Genomic DNA, 17,753 nt, shown 5'->3' with positions numbered 1-17,753 from the left:
TCATTTCGGCGGCTGATTTTGGATAGTTCAGCTTGGTTAGAGACACTCTAAAGTGCGCAATTGTCGCGATGATCGATATATAGCCTGGCTCGGATATCTCGAAAGTCATTTACCTTTTTTCCACCGGCGTTCACCCTCTCATTCCCCTTGTTTCATACGCACGTGCATCCTCCTTTTGAGCACTAGACAGCATATGAAAAAATCTTGACTTACCATCTCCCTCTTACTCTCATCATAAACGTTCGTTATACGCTTGATCTCGTAAATTGTCGTCGCTTGGTCTCGCCAAGGAAACTCACAGCGTCGCTGAATATTTACTGGGGTATCTAAGTTTATAATTACCAAGAAATCCAACCATCCTGAAGGTATCGGTCGGGCTAGTGGCCTCAGCTACCCAAAACCGATCTCGTTATAAACTAGAGAGAGATCCTCTGCCATTTACTCGCACACATCTCAAGTATTTCTCCCCCGCATGTATTAAGTGCGGCATTGCCCTCTTGTCGCCTGGATTACGAATCACCTTGCAATGTGTCAGACACCGCGAATTAATGCGAGTAACATGTTCACCGCAGTGGAGCACGTTAACAAGCATCATCTGAAAATCTATTTCTTTTGTCAATGTTTCAGAATTTTTGAAGTAATCAATAGCTTTAATAGTGTATGGTAATTAGGAGAAAAAAATTCAATAAAAATGCAGTAGGTAAGTGACAAAACGAAATAAGTTGACTTATCTTCAAGTCCAATTTTTGAGCAACAACCCCGAATCTAAGACAGATGTCGAAACTTTCATTAGAGCACTTGTTCTAGTAATAATTTTGCTATCTTCCTAAGATGTTGAGATATTCGTCAAAAATTAATAAATGGTGATAAGTCACTTGCCACATTTTGCCACTTTGCTATTGATTTCAAAAGTACTGTTACTAGAAACTTGTAAATGAATGTGTAGATTTGACTTTCACGACAATGAAGAAGCTTCTATAATATTAAAATGAATCCCTCAATGCTGTTCCTCTGTGAAAATAATGCTCAATATTTTACATTTCCCAAGAAGAAATAAAAATTATGAAAATCTTAGAAACGTTCAAAATCAAAAAAACTCTAATTTCTGATTTGTTTTTATTGTACACAACAAAATAACATTAAAAAAATAATTAAACTATTCAACGTCATTAGAATGTTGTCTGTGCATCAGCCCAGTCCTCTTTCACACGCACGTAATGTTCCCCAAGTTGTGTTGTCCGGTCGCCAAGAAAAAGTTCTGACGACTTCATCTCCTGGAACATGACAAAAAATTGACATAATAGTGAATGAGGAGTGGATAAATTACAAAGCTGATGTGATCTATGATGCTTTTTGCGATAATCCACCCGGGTCATATCGTATGCAACTTAACCGCCTGGGCAACACTAACCCACCATTCACGCGAGTTGACTCCCTGGTGGAAAGAAGGTGGTCTCTGCTTCCCGAGTTGGTTCGAGAACCGGCAATGATATATCGGCTATTACCCCCGAGCATAGCACCTGTTAATGCGTTTCTCTCGTCTTCCTTGTGTCCTTAACCACGACACCTGACTTCACTGTATATCTTTTCAACCTCCTCCTCCTCCTCCTCCTCCCCCATTGGGTTCACGTGATTCCCACCAATGGAGAGATACCACATCACCGTGTTTTATACTTAGCTTTATTCTTGTTACCGAGTTTAATCAGATCTGTCAGACTTGCCAAGACAATTTAAACTTACAATCGAGTATCATCCAATACACAGGGGAAAATATTTAATAAAAGTTGTCGTTGTCGATGATTTTACACAATTGTCACGTGAGTTTTACCTAAACCATACTTGGATCCCCTTTAGATAAAGTGATCATGACATAATTATCAAAATTTTACCTTTTCCATTTTTTAACCCTGTTATTTTGATTCAGAGATTCTAAACAATTTGGTTAGCATTATTTTTCCTATCCAAAGGATGGAAAAAATGGAGGTCATTGGCTGATTCATTTAGTACGAAATACCACATACAATCACATACATAACCATTATACATACGACCAATATGGGTTAAAATCGTATCGAATCTTTCCGCCAATCAATAATCTATATGAAGAAATGCGCATTCATCAGCCTCAAAGTCATTTATAGCCAGGTTCTTTGAAAAGCAAAAATTTTGAAACATTAGTACTTTTATTTCATCTCATCTGCAATTGCAACGCGGGTGGGAAAGTCTGTGTCAGTTGGGGATCAAAACGAATGGAAGACGTAAGGGATGCTTTAATACCTTCTCAAATATTCCTTCCGTTTCAACGACGATCTCCTCGGGTTCAAAATACCCGTAATATACAGAGGAGTGAGGCAAGTGGGTACTCTTAAAAGGTATGGAGCAAATAATACGATTACGTTACGTTTCCGTTTATTAAAGAAACAAGATATTCGCCCAGTGGCGAACTGACTCTCGTTGCTTAGCTCCCTTCAGCCGTGAGACATTGTAGGGCTACCCTGGGGGAGGTCCAGGGAAGACGAAAAATAAGGAGCGCAAACACTTTGTCTCAACACTCGATATGAAACACGATATTTAAATTCACTGGTGCAAGTGAATTGGTGCCAAAAGAGGCCCATGGAGCATAAGCTGTCTCGTCCGGATACGTATTATACTCAATTTCAACTAACACATTCAATTGTCCGTAACCTAATTGACTCAGCAGCATCATCATCCTCTTGGATAACGTTGAAAGGAGCATATGCAGAATTAACATTCCGCGAGGCGATCAGATAATAATCAATTCCCCGGCATCCCTACAAATGATTCCAATTATCGGTCCGAGTCGTTAATTGATAGATTTAATAGAATTTATTGCAAGAAAAATCCAAATGCTTCCTCAAGGATAGGCCACCACCCGAGCACTTTCAATTATTTAATACCGCGACAATCGGTCCTTCCAACCAAACATCTCATTAACAATTCAACAACCAAGACGTAAAAAGAGATGAGTGACTTTTTGAATATCTCGAAATCTAGGAAAGATTACGACATTATTATTATAGCCTTTTCTGTCACGCGAATTGAGTATTACAATAAATTTTATTATAAAAAATTCGCTATTCTTTGTAGGTTTGGAGTTATTGTTCAAAAACTATACTTAGAGGTGAGTCAACTTATCTCGTTGTACGGACAGTACTACTTCTCTGCTGAATTAATTAGGTAATTCGCAAACATCAATGGGTAATTAGTTCTTCCTTAACTGATTAAAAACTCCTCATATGATGAAGCATCTAAGGAAGGAGACGATATTGATTATAATTAATAATTATTCCAATTCCCATATGACAATTGTCTTTTGATTGCACTCAAATCGAAAATTATCACACGAGCAAAATGATAAATGTTTCGTTCTTTTTGGTTGCAGCCCAATGCGTGGGTGGATTACAGTCAGACGTCTCGCTTGCATTTATATGAAATGAACTGAGGGGCGATGAGTCACCTTAATTTATTCAAAGCACAGCCAGACGCTTGGTAGTAGCTGTTGGGTGAGCAGTTTAGTCCAGTAGCCCATGTCCAGATAGTTTCTAGACACAAGGAGGAGCCATCGGACACTGAGAGAAAAATATAATTTTGCCAATGACATTTGTTTTGGACAAGTAAATGCTCAAAATTTTTAGTGGTAACTGCGCTTTAAATATTTAATTGGCAAAATGACACTTTTGTCTCTGAGAGAAATGGTAAATGAAGGAAGACCTGGAGAATCCCGAGACGATTTACTCTTATGTGTATACCATATTCATATGTTCAGTACTCGTACACAAATGTGTCTATGACTCGAAGAAGTTGAAGTCCCACGTGGATATATTGAGACACGCGCCGACGCATTCTAATTATCATGTGCATAATGGTGGACAGTAGCCAAGTGCTTCAGAAATACATCAGAGCCCGAGGACTGTCTATAGTTAGGTTAACTCATGGTGCAAATTCCACGGAATATCCACCATAATACACATAGAAAATATTTCCCAGTAGTTGTGACCAACGTCATCATAAACTTGTTGGGTTATAAACGCACTAGTAACGGACAATTTCGTCAAAATTCATGCGTTGAGTTGGAATTCGGTGTAAACATTATCCCATACGTCGGATTTGATCAACGAAATTCGCGTGTTAATGTGACTGGAGCTATTTGTCACAGACAGGTGAAAGAAATTCAGCTCAATTGCTCATAAATTCTTGGTTTCATATTTTTTTTGTCCTCGATATCATCGCTCCATCGTTTGCTCCTCTTGATTATTATTTTGCACTGAAGGAAGTGGTAGATATTCACAACTAGCTTTCAATCCTCCTTTTCATGGGACACATGAAGAAGATATGAATGACACTTATGGATTTCTTTGTCAATTTTTTTGACTCCCCTTTATGTCTTGCCTCGGTACATCACATCGCCAATTCCAAGCCAGCACTCAGGTGATAGATGTGGAAATAATTATAGGTGAACGGAAGGTTCAGGTCAATGAATCGAAATAAAAAGAAGAGAGGAGAGAAGAGAAGTGGAGCGATAGTGATAAAATGAAAAAGTGAGCGTGTCAAATTGGAATGGTTATAATGACTCTGAGCCATGCCAACGGACATTTTCAATTTTGTCGAAGGCATCGAATGTGAAAGACAAAAGGTTGAATTTTTATTCTCATTCTCATACGTGTTGGAGCGTCTACTAATGCATCTGCCTGGTGTTTCGCCCGTAGGCCAAGGGTAATGCCTAATTAATCCAATTAATCTAACTCCGGCACAAATGACCCGAGGTATCAGCGTCTCTCTCGCTCTCGCAAACCGCCAGAGTTCCAACGACTCAAAGCCATCGTCCCAAGAGCATCGCAGGGCACTATCTCTTACCCTCCTTTAGCCAGGGCACATGTGCGTGGTAGATGATGAACCGAGCGATCTAACATTCCGAGAAATTAACGATTATCGTTGATTTATGCATTATCATATTTTAAATTATTGTACGTCATTAGTGGACCGTTGGGTATTAGTTCTCGGTTGACGTGGTGAACGCACATTGGCGTATTCATTTCACATTATCATTATTATTATTTATTTTATTTATCTCTTTCTTAGAGTCCTTTGACTTTCGTGAGACCCGATTCGTCCTGTATCCGGCTGTGTGTTGTGCTCAAGAGGCTTCGAATATATTATCGTTTTGTTCCTATACCGAGTCGGTAGAGCGTCTGGGACCTGGTTGTCATTGGCTCATTTGTTAGATGCCATCCAAAGCATGCGGGGCCTTGATTTAGTGCCCTCTACCTCAAACCGTGCTCCAATGTTGTCCTTCTTCTTCTCCTCTCAGAGCCCTCCTCATCTTCACCTTTCTGCCCTCCCTCTTTTTATTCCCTCGATTTCTCGCCCCCACACCAGCTTTTGCCCCTTTTTCCTCATATCGACGAGACAAAGACACCAGTGAATGCATTTCGTTTTCAATGCACATGTTTTTTTTTTTTTAAAGTTCATGACCCCAGAGGGGAGAGAGGCTTTTTCGGGCCTTTCGCTTTCATTCCATCTGCACTCGAGACAGTTTTTCGGCTTTTGCGTCTTCGTTTCCTTTCAACCCTCACCCTCTTAATGGTTAACGTCTTCCTCGAAAATACCCGGGACAAATGCAATTCGTCAGAGCGACCAATAGTTACAGTCAAATGTATTTCTTGTGTGTGAGTTCCTCTTGATTTTTTGTTGGATGTTTTTGATGATTTTTTTTTACAGACAGGAATCTTCTCGCTGGGACAAGAAAAATTAGTCGGTTGGTAATCCGATCTGTTCTTTCCAATAAATACGAGGATAATGCAAACCGGTCCACAAGCGCTAAAAGAAATCTTTAACGTGTTCCCTAATCCCATCTTTCGATCGAAAGTCTTCTGGAGATTCCAAAAGGGGTCTCCATGAATAAATCCACTGATCTTCGCTGCCTTTTCTTTAATGACAAACATTATTATATCGCTGAAAAAAATAACACTGTATTTCCAATGTCAGACAAAGACGCAGGGGATTTTCAAATCATATATCTACACCTGCTCTTTCACCAATCCTGTGTTGAGCTATAAAGTCACTCTCGGTTTGAAGATACGGCTGTTCAAATTATGAATTTTATTTTCAAATTAAAATTATATTTTTCAATTGCATAAATCAATACAGATATCAGAGATTTTAACTTACAATTCTTGGTATATAATTGGAAAAAAATGATAAGAAGAAGTGATGTTGCGTAAACGTTATAGATAGTATTAAAAATCTTTGAGAAATTAAATTCTATATTTGCTTTCATTTCATTAAGGGATGATAATTAATTGTTAAATTCCATAAATTATCGAACTACTTATTATTTCCTGACATTTAACAAAATAGAATTTATTTCTGTTACTAATTATTCAATTCATTGACAATTATAATTATATTAATGTAATGTAATGAGAGGAAATTGGTGAAATTTTAAATTATGAAAATCAGGCGTCAATTTCAAGAATTTATATGAATATTTAGAGCATATGAATTTTTAACGACAAGATCCTCACATTTAAATCAAGAAATTCTTAACAAATGTAACAATGAACATATGATAAATGAGATAACCGACTGAATGAGTTGCAGCAGGTGTAGCTGTTCCTCTGGGTAGAAAATCTTTCTCTCCGAGACCGAGGATATCCCTCATCCTCGAAATCAGGGAGGCGACCTCTTGTCGAGCGGTCACTTAAACAGTAGCCGACCAAAAACGTCCGATCTTTCCCCACCCACCATCTCCAGAAAATCTAATTGTCGGTCTTTGGGAGCATTCGGCTGTATCCTCGGGTAAATTGCAAAAATAAACACAACACGAGGTTATATGGAAGGCCAGGGACACAAGAAATGAGGAAAAAAAGGGAAGCGAGTGAGACGGCCGAAGGGGAGAAATGAAAAAGTGGAAGCGAGACGAAGGTGAATGGGCAAAAGACTCGAGTACCTCTCCCTGGATATACGTTGGCTTTCGTATATCTTTTATGCTTCTTTTATTTATTTCATGCAGCTTTTTGTTTTTCTTAACCGGGGAATGGAAATACTAATTTTGCGGAATACGGTGGCTCGACTGCGGTAAAACAGGGGGAAGGAGAGGAGACTACCGAAGACGTTCGGGCCACGTTTGTATGTGTGCATGTGGTGTGGGGTCGTGATTACCTGGGGATAATTATAGTAGACGTGAGCGCCGGGTTCAAGAACGTGTATACTTCGGTTTATAAATCTTAAATATACATCATCGATTTTCTCTTTATTTGAGTCTATGAATTTTCGATGGCTCACGACACCGCGGGGGAGTGTCTTTGGCTCACGACGTAATCTCCTTCAATTCACCAGTTTTATATCGTGCCAAGATGATGAGGTATTGATACACTGACGACTTGACGAGTTCTTGGAAGGTCAGTGCAATGAGAATTGATGGCCCAGGAATTCTTGGAAAGTTTGCTTCCGTGGCTTTTGCAAAATTTAATCGTCACGACGCCGGAGGATGATGAGAATGGCGGGGACGGAGGCTGGATCACTGGCAAAATGTGAATGAGAAAGGAGAGAGAGGAGAGTTGAGGCGCCGCCGAAAAGGAAAGTGCCGGCATGAGTGGATATAAGGGTCGAGTGATAGTAGGAGGAATGAGGGGGAGACTCTTTGTAATTGCCGCATCCTCCCAGTCACGTGCCACTCACGTGGTGCCTAATCGTTGAGCTTCTTAAATTCCATCATGGGATTTCCAATTAATGTTGGAGGTTCAATAGAATCAAATGTTTAGTGAAAAATAATTTGGTTTTTCATATCAATCGCAAAAATCCAAAAGATTGAAAATTTTAATTAAAAAACCATTGAATCTCCAGAATATCTAATCAGTTTCATTTGAATTTAATTTATTCATCTGTTTCTATTCTCAGAGCTTTCCAATGAAACTTATTAGGGAGAATAAGATATCTAGTGATAGCAATTCAATTTATTTTAACTGTTGAGTAATGATCGTCCACGCTATCTTATCTTATCACTTATTGTGCCAACGAAACCTGGAATTGTTTTTTCATTTAATGGAAATGGATCAAGTAATAAATACCGCGAAATTCTACCTGAAAGTAATTAATATAAAGAAATAAACTCTGCCTTCAATTCAATGTGAAGAAAACGATAGAAATAAGGAAATTGATTATGATATTGGTATTGTTTGATGGGTTGTCAGTGGCAGTGAGACAAAGCACTTCGGACGTTTGGTTTCAATAGTGGATGAAGGGTGGCCGGATGATATCTCACCCCTTAGGGTTAGATGAGGCTCTCAGAGAGCGCGCGGAAAGAGATCAGCCATTAATTTCCTTCCGAAAAGAAAAACCTAGTCTGGCTAATGGCCGCCACGGTCTAATGCCCCACGCTGCGAAAGAGAGCGCACATTTTTCCCATCTTTTCTTTCAGCGGAGTCTCCTCAGCACTCGTCTTAATGGCCCACTCCTTTGATGACAAATATCAGTGGAAATATATAAATTGCCAGTTCTGTACGCCCACCAATAACTCAATACACAACACATATTCCATCCCTCGCGCAATTTCCGCCCATTCGACGTACCGAGTCCGTCCAGAGGTGGCATTCATTTTACCATGAGAATTTCAAGGCATTCCTTCGACCATACGAAACTGGAACTTTGGGATAAAAAAAGGACAAGATTATTGTAGACTGAAATGTCTTTCACACTGTTGCGTTGGCTGGAAGGACGTTGCGCTTTGACAGATACAAAAACATTGGAGCGTCTTGATAAATTACCCGGGGATGAAAAAGCCTTCGGGGCCACTCTCAAGACCGGGGCTGATAATGCTGAAGGTGGACTGGAGAGGGAATGGAGGCGTTGAGGACATCGAATACATCCTGAACTAGTTCCGGTATTGTTCGTGCTAATGGCAGACAAGATACAACTTGAAAGGCTGTCCCCACATCCAATCGTCCTCCGGGTCCCTTCGTCGTTTGGGCGCGATGGCCCGAAGGAAACTTCGATTATCTTGATCTGGTCAGTGTCAATGAGAAGGAAACGGGGGAGAACTCTGGAGGTGGACAAAAAACGACGATTACTGAAAAAACGGCAGACGGCATTCAGGGGGAGAATATTGCAGCCGGTGGGATGATTAACCTCGCTCATTAGTAGAGAACATTCACCGACAAGTAATCCATAATTGGATTAACAAAATTATTAAAAAATTATTAATTGAATTCACGATTGGCATCAAATTAAAGCTCAATAAAACATGTTTTAATTGACTGTTTAATGTGCATCGAGTTCAGCGGTGATTTCAAGTATCAAATCTTATGTCTTATGGAGTTCAAAACTAAAAGTTGAATAAATTAATCTCCTCTAATTAATGTCTTATCCTTGATTTGTCAATTTGCACAGGATGTGACAAGAAGAATAACACACGTCGCCACCATGACGCACACCTCGCTCGAACCAGTTCGATCCACATGTTCAAGATTCACCGAGATCATGATGTTTGTCCTGATGGAGCTCCCCGTCGACACGGAGTGAATAAAATCATCCACCAGAGTATTTACAACCGACAGTTGGCAAGATAACGCTGCAATACCTTTCATGTCATCCCCCACTCTCTATCGACTTCGGGTCTTCCTCTTTTTCTTTTCAAAGACCAGAATATCTGATGGGGATCTAAGTTATCCGATATTATGGGACGATTCGACGTTCCGCAGGTAAATTCATATTGCTTGTCCATAAATTTCAATCTTGGCTACGATTACAATTTTTTTTTCTCCCCTCATTGGTACGGTTTGAGTATCAAATTATATGAGACTAACATCATATACTCAAATCATTTCAATAGTTTTCGCAATTTTATAGGTTACACCTACGTCGTAAAAGAAAAGAGCCCATAGTCCACACTATTTATTCGTAAGGAAAATTACCAAGCCAACCTCTTGACTTTTATTCACATTGATATTGCTGAAGAGAAAGAAAAGAATTCCCTCAGCTGAATATCACATGGGTGAAAAACAAAAAATACACTGAAATATTTCCTGATTTGCCAGAATCATCCAGCTGGACGCTCTACCAATCCCCATCTGGAACAGAAAGATTCTCATAATGGAAATTTACGTTCCGGACAATCTCACTCTTGTGTGCTCTTTCTTCTCCATTAGAGTATGGAAGAAAGTAAAAGCATTTTGGGTCACTTTACTCACTTCAACTTTTTACAGAAGTGGTTTATGAGTAGACCATCATTGAAATATGTTACTATTGCTTCCATCATGCTTTTATATATCGTAATTATCACATTTTTACCTATTTTTACTGCGTCACCAACGTGATTTTCAGAAATAACTGAAGTACTTAGCGGTGAAATGATTTAAGGGTATATAGTTTGGCGCCTCTCAGATTGTAATAATACATAAGAAATTAGTTATTTCACAAATTAACTAAATCATCATATTAACAATGTCAAATGTTATATTAAGGATTGCGCCATCTTCCCTTAGATTGCGAGATATTAATTGAAAACAGAGTGGAGATCATATTATCTCTCAATTATTCAATGGCACATCAGCATTCGTTTGAATTTCAATTAACCAATAATTTTCGATTGCGTGCAGCAAACAGTATCAATGATTTATTCAATAGTTTATCGTTTCGTCCTTTCACCAAAAAATGTTTTTGAATTTTTAAACGTCAACAATCTTCATCAAGTGATTAACCATGAAGTTCAAAAACTCATGACACAACGACAAGCTGTAGAGCGACAATGAGTTGATCGGTTTTCGATCCATTGCAAAGTGAAAAGTTTGGAGGATATGGACTCAAGATACGGAGAAGCCAAACGGGTCACACCTTAAAGGGTTGAGGGAGCACAAAATCAAAGGATTTACGAATAAAGAATGTTTACAACGTAACACGTAGTAATAATGTAGCATACGGTATATAAGCTTAAGGCTGGGGTTGGTTGAAGCATATTCAGAGACCAGCGGATCGTGGCGCCTCTGCCACCCAGGGGATCCCCTCATTATTTGCTGCCACGATGAGCCTTTATTAGCAGTTATCCCGTTCGGTCTCGAATCTATACGTTCGCATAATCATAAATTTGCGTTTACGATTTTGCGTATCTTATGCAAATCAGACGATTTAATCCAACCAATGATATTTCAGGGTGAATGCATTTTTTTCCGTCGATAATTGCTGAGAAACTGAGTGGTCAATGCCCAAAGAAATCGAACTCCTCTTCGGAATCCTCCGATTTGTTGGCTTTTATGCTGTCGTTTGCGAAAAAGTGATGAAAATTATTTGAAATACCCCCCGCAGCGGTGGCTTCTTCTTCGAAAAAATTACACTGCGAAACGTAATCCGCTAGCGAAATAAAATGAAATAAAAAATATATGTGATTTGTTCTTCACAGATTAACCACTCGTTTAACGACTCATCGTCGTGGCAACAACTCGATCTGGAATTGTCCTTCAACATTTCATTTTGGCAGAAAAAGTGATCAAATTACTTTTATGTGGAGCATATAAACTACAGCGTGAAGGAGATTATTTCCTTAAATATTTACGAATTAATTTTCTCTAAAATTCATTAACTACCGAATTTGCAAGCGTCCACGTTCTATCACTGAGAAAATTCCGGATAACTGCAATAAGCAAGTTACTTTGTGAATAATTTTCCAATGTTTAAGGGCTCATCCAGTCAGGCATGAGGGCTAAAGAAGATGCTCACTGTGTCCAATCAACTTGGACACCACCTACGAAAGACTGAAAAGACGGAGGCGAGAGAAAACGAATAACCGTACATGCTTACTATCAAACGTATATACATACCCTGAAAGGTGGCAGTGGAAGGGGCGGGGGGGGGGGCGGTAGAGTGGTGACAAGAGAAGAGGGAATGAATCGTCTGGACGTGGGGCTGGCCCCAGGACGTTGGGTTGAAGAGGAAAATGTACGTATATGTGAGAACGACGACGTACAAGCTTGTTTGCATTAGCCCCCTCCCCCAACCCCTCTTTCGCTGTGGAGACAGAGACGTAGGTGGAGGATCCAAGCGCTGAATTCAAACTCAACACACGCTCACATCCGTACTCAGGATATTACGTAAGTCTGAAAAATTCCGGACGAAAGCAAAGTGGACAGCCATACTGACCCCGCGTTGAAACCACTGGACAAAGGCTTGGGGTACATTCCACCTCAAACGATAAAGCCGAAGGCATACTCGGAATTAACGACGAATATAATTACGAACGCTCCCGGGGATTGGGCCGCAGAAACCCCCGTGTGTTTTCATGATGGAAAATCAAACGAGTTTTGAATATGAATTTAAAAGGTATGTATTTATGAAAATCTGTGTGGGGTGGGGGCTTGAATAATATAGAAAGCTGTCGGAGGGATTATAAAAGATACGAGTGGAGAATGCGATGCCATACGATTGGAGGGGTCACACAATTAACATAAACAATAGAGAAATATAATTGAAATCATTAAATGCCTGATAATTAATTGCTCGTCTCTAGAAAAAATAATTTATTTGAATTAAATGCAGAGATTTTCCAGAGTGACGCTTTGAGATAAGCCACAGCACGAATAATAAACGCAAGGCCAGGTGAATCAACCAAATAAGGTCATTTGAATTGCAACAAAGTATCCTGACCACAATTAACCTTTTTCTTCAGCTAAATTACAAAATATACTCCCATCAGGAGGAATAATCCAGCAGCACGTGTGAGGGATTCTGAAATTAGTAATCAACCCATCGCTAAGATAACAATCCTTTGAAGCTCTGGTCGAAAGCCCCAGAAGCCGGATGTCGACGAAAGAGTATAACAGAAGGTGGTGCACAGACTACTCGCCAATGGGCAGAAGTGAGACAGAGCTCTGCTGGTCTATGAGGTCTCCTCGCCAGCCGGCAAACAGTGAATGGAAAAGGCCCAGTTTGATGAAGGACAGAGTTCGAGAAGCTTTGGTATTTGTTGGCCAAGCATACTGCTAGTAATGCCTACCCCTGGTGTTTCAGTGGCGAAAGGAGATTTCTGAAGCACGAACACAAATCAATTAGTAGTGGGGCAGGCCCTCCGGGCACTCCCGAGCTTCTGGAACTACCCTACACCGTTTCCACCTATATCCCGTCAAGTCCCGTTTCCCTGTACCTCCAGCACTGAATCCTATCTATACCTTTACCTACACATTCACTCTCCCTCTCTCTCTCTCACACACACACAGCAGCCGAAAACTCCAACCGAAGAGCGTTAGGTAGCCCCAGTTTCCAAAATACAGATTGCGTTTCAATCTATGCGCTAACGAGTGTTTAGTGTTTACCGAACCGCGAGCCCACTCATCGTGGCTTTGCCACTGTTTCCGCCTCCCTACGTACAATAACGAGAAGACTAACGAGAGTAAAGAGAAAATAAAGGGAGAATAAAGGTGGTACTTGAAGAGAGAAAATCATTTGGATGGAGGTAAGGGAGGTGGTTGGTACGTTTGGAGAAGCAACCACCTCAGGGTGTAACGACAAAACGAACTGCATGTCAGAAAATTAAGAGCAAAGTCTGGGTATAAAAGCAGCCAATTGTTTGACAAACTAATTTACCGTGTTTTCCACCTTGAAAATCTGAGGAAAAATCGAGACTTAAGGGCTGAGAATAAAAAACTCTCGGATCGGAAGTCTGTTAGTGCTCGTTGGACTCAGGTTTTGATATTGTAGTGGCGAGTGATTGTTTATCTATGAAATGGATGTTGTTTATGATAACAGCATTATATAGCTATAAAAGTCAAGGTCAACTTCTCAGGGTATATGAAGAGTTTTCATTTTTTTAATCCTGTTAAATCATGAGGCAGAACAGACATCTGAAGCTGCTCCAACAATCGCTGTGATGAAGTTCCAAATGTGAACCACGCAACATTGAATTTCCATGGAATAACTGCTGCTTATCATCAGATCGCTGTAAAGCTTTAAAGCCAGAGGCCCGACAGATGTAAAGCTCCAAAGTATTTGAACGCCTTCGTATTTCCAATTTAATTACAAGAGTCATTTATCGGCCCAAGTCATCACATATTTCCATTCGACATATTCAAACACATCACCAAATGTGAAACACACACAGACATCTTTATATCCATTGACATTGCCCAAGAGTATACACACACACACACACACTAACCACACATGGGCGGTGGATATTTATGGGGGCCAAAGTCAAATTAGTGGCGTACTGCGTGCACATTTTGATTAAGTATCTGTTAACTAAAGGTAATACTTAATAAAGTAACGCTGATTTAGTGGCAGACCTGAAGCGCGCGAGGAGGTGGTCGTGTTTTCCTCTATCTCTGTTACACTCCCGCATTGGTTCATGAATTTTGAATGCCATTGGGACTAGGCGGTTGTCCAGGTAAAAAGGATAGAGAAGCTCGAGACCGGATCGCCATCGGTTCGGCTCGTTCGTTTTCCCATTCAAAATAAAATGAGATATTTATGGATACCTCGTGAAACCATGCGAAGACGATACTTATACGGATACTGTTCACAATATATATGGCAGAGGGGGGAGAAGTGAATCCCATTGGCAAGCAATTTCTTGGTCACTACTGATCGGACACTGGAGTGCGTGTAGCTCCTTCGTGTAGCTGTCCCTGGACAACCTGATCATGTTCATGGCTGGAGAACTCTTCTATTTCCTTCGTTACATTCCTTATACGTTCGATATTCCTATTGCAAGTTGGAATGACCATCGGGGGCGAGAGGATGGTAGGACCCTGGTGGAGGATAGTGATAACTATACCTAACAGAGGCGTAATTTATGCCTGTTCTCCGATGTATCGCCACCGCACAGCTCGGGTCGTCAATAACTTGTTGATACCGTACACCTCTAGATGCCTTCTTCAGCATCCGAATATCCAATTGCAATTTGTTCTCATTCAACTCTGAACATGGTCAGGTTCTCAACCACAGGTCAACCATCGTGGTGGTAATTTTTATACTCTTCGTCCTTCTGGAGACGGGGCTTTGACGCATAGAATCTGCTGGATGCGCGAGATAGAGAAGAAAACTTGTGAATTTTAGCAGCCAGAGGTTCATATAATGAGTCATTCTTTTGATAATTCTATACTGTGGTAGTTTCTTCATTCTCTTTCCTTCCTTCTGCTTTGGACTGGCGATACTCTTGGCCATGTGTCTTTGGATGGACGATTAGGATGAAGGCACTGCATTTTCTTTCCCATGTGCTCTTCCTGCACTGCAACAGCGATAAAACATTTTTATGTTCGTTCTGGCTGTTTGATTTTCGAGATTAGCTCGGGAATTTTTGGGCGAACCCGCATATCACTGTGATTTACGTCGAACTTATTCCGTACGGTTGTGAATAATTGTTCTGCCTAGGGTAAACCACAAACAGCATAAACGTCCTGTAGAAGAGCTTTGATTTCTCTTTCTCTCGAAAATGTTGAAAGAAAAAGAAGATTCTGGAAATATCTTAGATTTCAAATTTATGTACCCACCCAGTGACTGTCATAATCTTGATTCTAATGCTTCTCCCGAAAATTTGTCTGCTGTGGTCACTGCTGTCAAGGTGGGCTTATTTGTCATGCTGGATGAGAAAAAGAATAACACCGTCGACAGAAGAATTAGAATTAAAAAGAGATAAAACGCGTGTAACTGGGAATGGAAAAAAAGAAGGCGTTAATCGACTTACGAGCTCGACGCAGGTGGCACATGTCAACTGACAGCGATTCATTGAAATTATGGGAAGTCTGTCCAATTTTATGTACGAGCTGGTGATATCATCGGACCATGATTTTCATATCACCTTCTTCTCGTGTGCTAAATCAACTCGCGAGATTTCTCTCGAGTTACAAGATAATTTTTTTAAAATTTATTGAATCCCAAGATAAACGGGACTCCATTGAGGGCAGAGTATGGACGAAAGGCCCCTTGCGATTATGGATATCCCCATCACACCCTAGACATCGAACAGTCTTAAGGATATGAAAAAAAAAAACAAACCAGTTCTGATTGATAATCTGACAGTTTAAACCAACAATTATTTACGTGAAATTTTTGTCCACTTCTGAAGTGGATAAAAATACACTGAAGAAGAAGAGTCTCCCGCGATCCTAAAGTAAAAGGTTATAGTAAAGATGTGGATGAGGATGTGAATTTTTCCGGGAAAGATCAAATATCATATTGATCGTAGTAGTGAGTGTATTGGCTCTGGGTATGGAATCTCCCCGGGTGTTCGATCATGCCAGGGAGATATTTTACTTTGATGCTTCTACCTAACACTGACACCCCCGGTGCGAAGAGGATTTAAGGCCCCACTGGGTCTGCTATGGTGGTCTACATCTGCGAACCTTTAGCCTTTTTCACGATTTAACCGTCAATATATTTCACAGCTAAAGGAGAAAAAAATCAAAGATTTCGGCGATAAATAATATGAGCGTGTAAAAAAAATCATGATTTAATATTATTGATGTTCGCGCAATGGAATCGATAAAGCAACGACAACCTTGGGGTATAATCCAAGCCCCTTGTAATTCAGTTTACATCCATCATGGATAAGGTGACAACGACTTCGTACTGTGCAACGAGAATGGCCATTCTCAAGCTTCGTACACCCGTGAATATGCTCTCTGCAGGCAGGGGCAATAACTCTGAAACCTTCGGTAACCAAATGGCCGTGCTTATTCCACTAACCAGTACACAGTCACTTACACACCGGTGAAACAGAGAGAGGTATTACATAGCCCAAGGAGTACCAGTGACAGGCCACCTTACACCTATACAGCGTCTTCTACCCCAACTCAAATTCCCCCTCTCCTTTAACACCAAAAGCAATAATATATGTCTTACCGTGCGCCACGTCCAAGGAGCAGAAACTCCAAAAGTGTCACCGGAGAGCGAACTTGGGGGACGGCCCAGAGACCCTGGGACGACCGCTTACACATTGTTGACCCAACGCCCTGATATATCGCCACCACTTTGACCAAGGGGTTCTCAGTTCACGCCTGTAAATCGTTGAGATCGATGATACATCCTCCAACTTGGTTATTCTATCTTTCAAGACCACCATCTCCCTGGCTCTTGGCTATCAAATATCTTAGATCGATTATTTTTTCCATTTTCCATTGATCAATAGATGCTTTTGTTCTTCCAACATAAACTTATTCTATTCACAGATTACAATATTACTAATTTTTTATAAATTTGTTGAGCTTTGAGGAACGTTAGAAGTAAATTAAAATTGAATTATGTTTGCCGTATTTTTCTATTTCCGCTTAATTCGGTATCAATTGGCAGCTGACAGTTGGTTGCAAATCATTTCACTGTTAAATGATAGATTATCAGTAACAAAAATACTTATGCAGCTACGTCATCTAGGCAAATTTTAGAAACCTTTTGAAATTTTGAACAAATACACAGACTTCACATGAAGGTCAAGGAAATTCAAAGAATACTAGAAAATTCATAGATATTTATGGAATTTATGGAGATTTTGAGCAATAGAATTACTCCAACATCCGTGCCACCCTTACTCCAGAAAATTATTTCCCCTCATCACGAAAAATCTCCACCCGAGAGTTTAATTCCCTTTCAACCCAGATTTAAATATCCCCAATCAATTAAGTTGATAGGGAACCTAAGTCTCACCAACAACTTTGCCGAAAGGTTTACGACACGGTGGTATACGCTTCGTAGATCATTAAATTGAGAACCAATATTGGCAACATTCGTGGAGCAGCTGCCAGGAACGTAAACAC

At 40.2% G+C, this 17,753-nt stretch overlaps 1 long non-coding RNA gene across 4 annotated transcripts in view; it reads right to left on the bottom strand.

Annotated features, from left to right (window-relative positions):
- Positions 1-1,097: 1,097 nt before the first annotated feature.
- Positions 1,098-17,753, bottom strand: part of LOC135161239 (uncharacterized) — a 123,651-nt gene continuing 106,995 nt past the window's right edge. For 2 of the 4 annotated variants that reach the window (XR_010298743.1, XR_010298737.1), the window contains 2 exons: positions 16,846-17,000; positions 12,872-15,232 (listed from right to left, as the gene is read on the bottom strand). This is a non-coding gene — a long non-coding RNA (uncharacterized LOC135161239). Of the gene's footprint in view, positions 1,275-12,871; positions 15,233-16,845; positions 17,001-17,753 lie in introns of those variants that run through there. The other 2 variants (XR_010298738.1, XR_010298739.1) reach the window with 2 other exon arrangements.

The sequence above is a fragment of the Diachasmimorpha longicaudata genome, chromosome 4, assembly GCF_034640455.1.
Source record: "Diachasmimorpha longicaudata isolate KC_UGA_2023 chromosome 4, iyDiaLong2, whole genome shotgun sequence".
NCBI lineage: Eukaryota > Metazoa > Arthropoda > Insecta > Hymenoptera > Braconidae > Diachasmimorpha > Diachasmimorpha longicaudata.
Note: the sequence above shows the minus strand (reverse complement) of the source record. Positions and strands in the feature narration are given on the sequence as shown.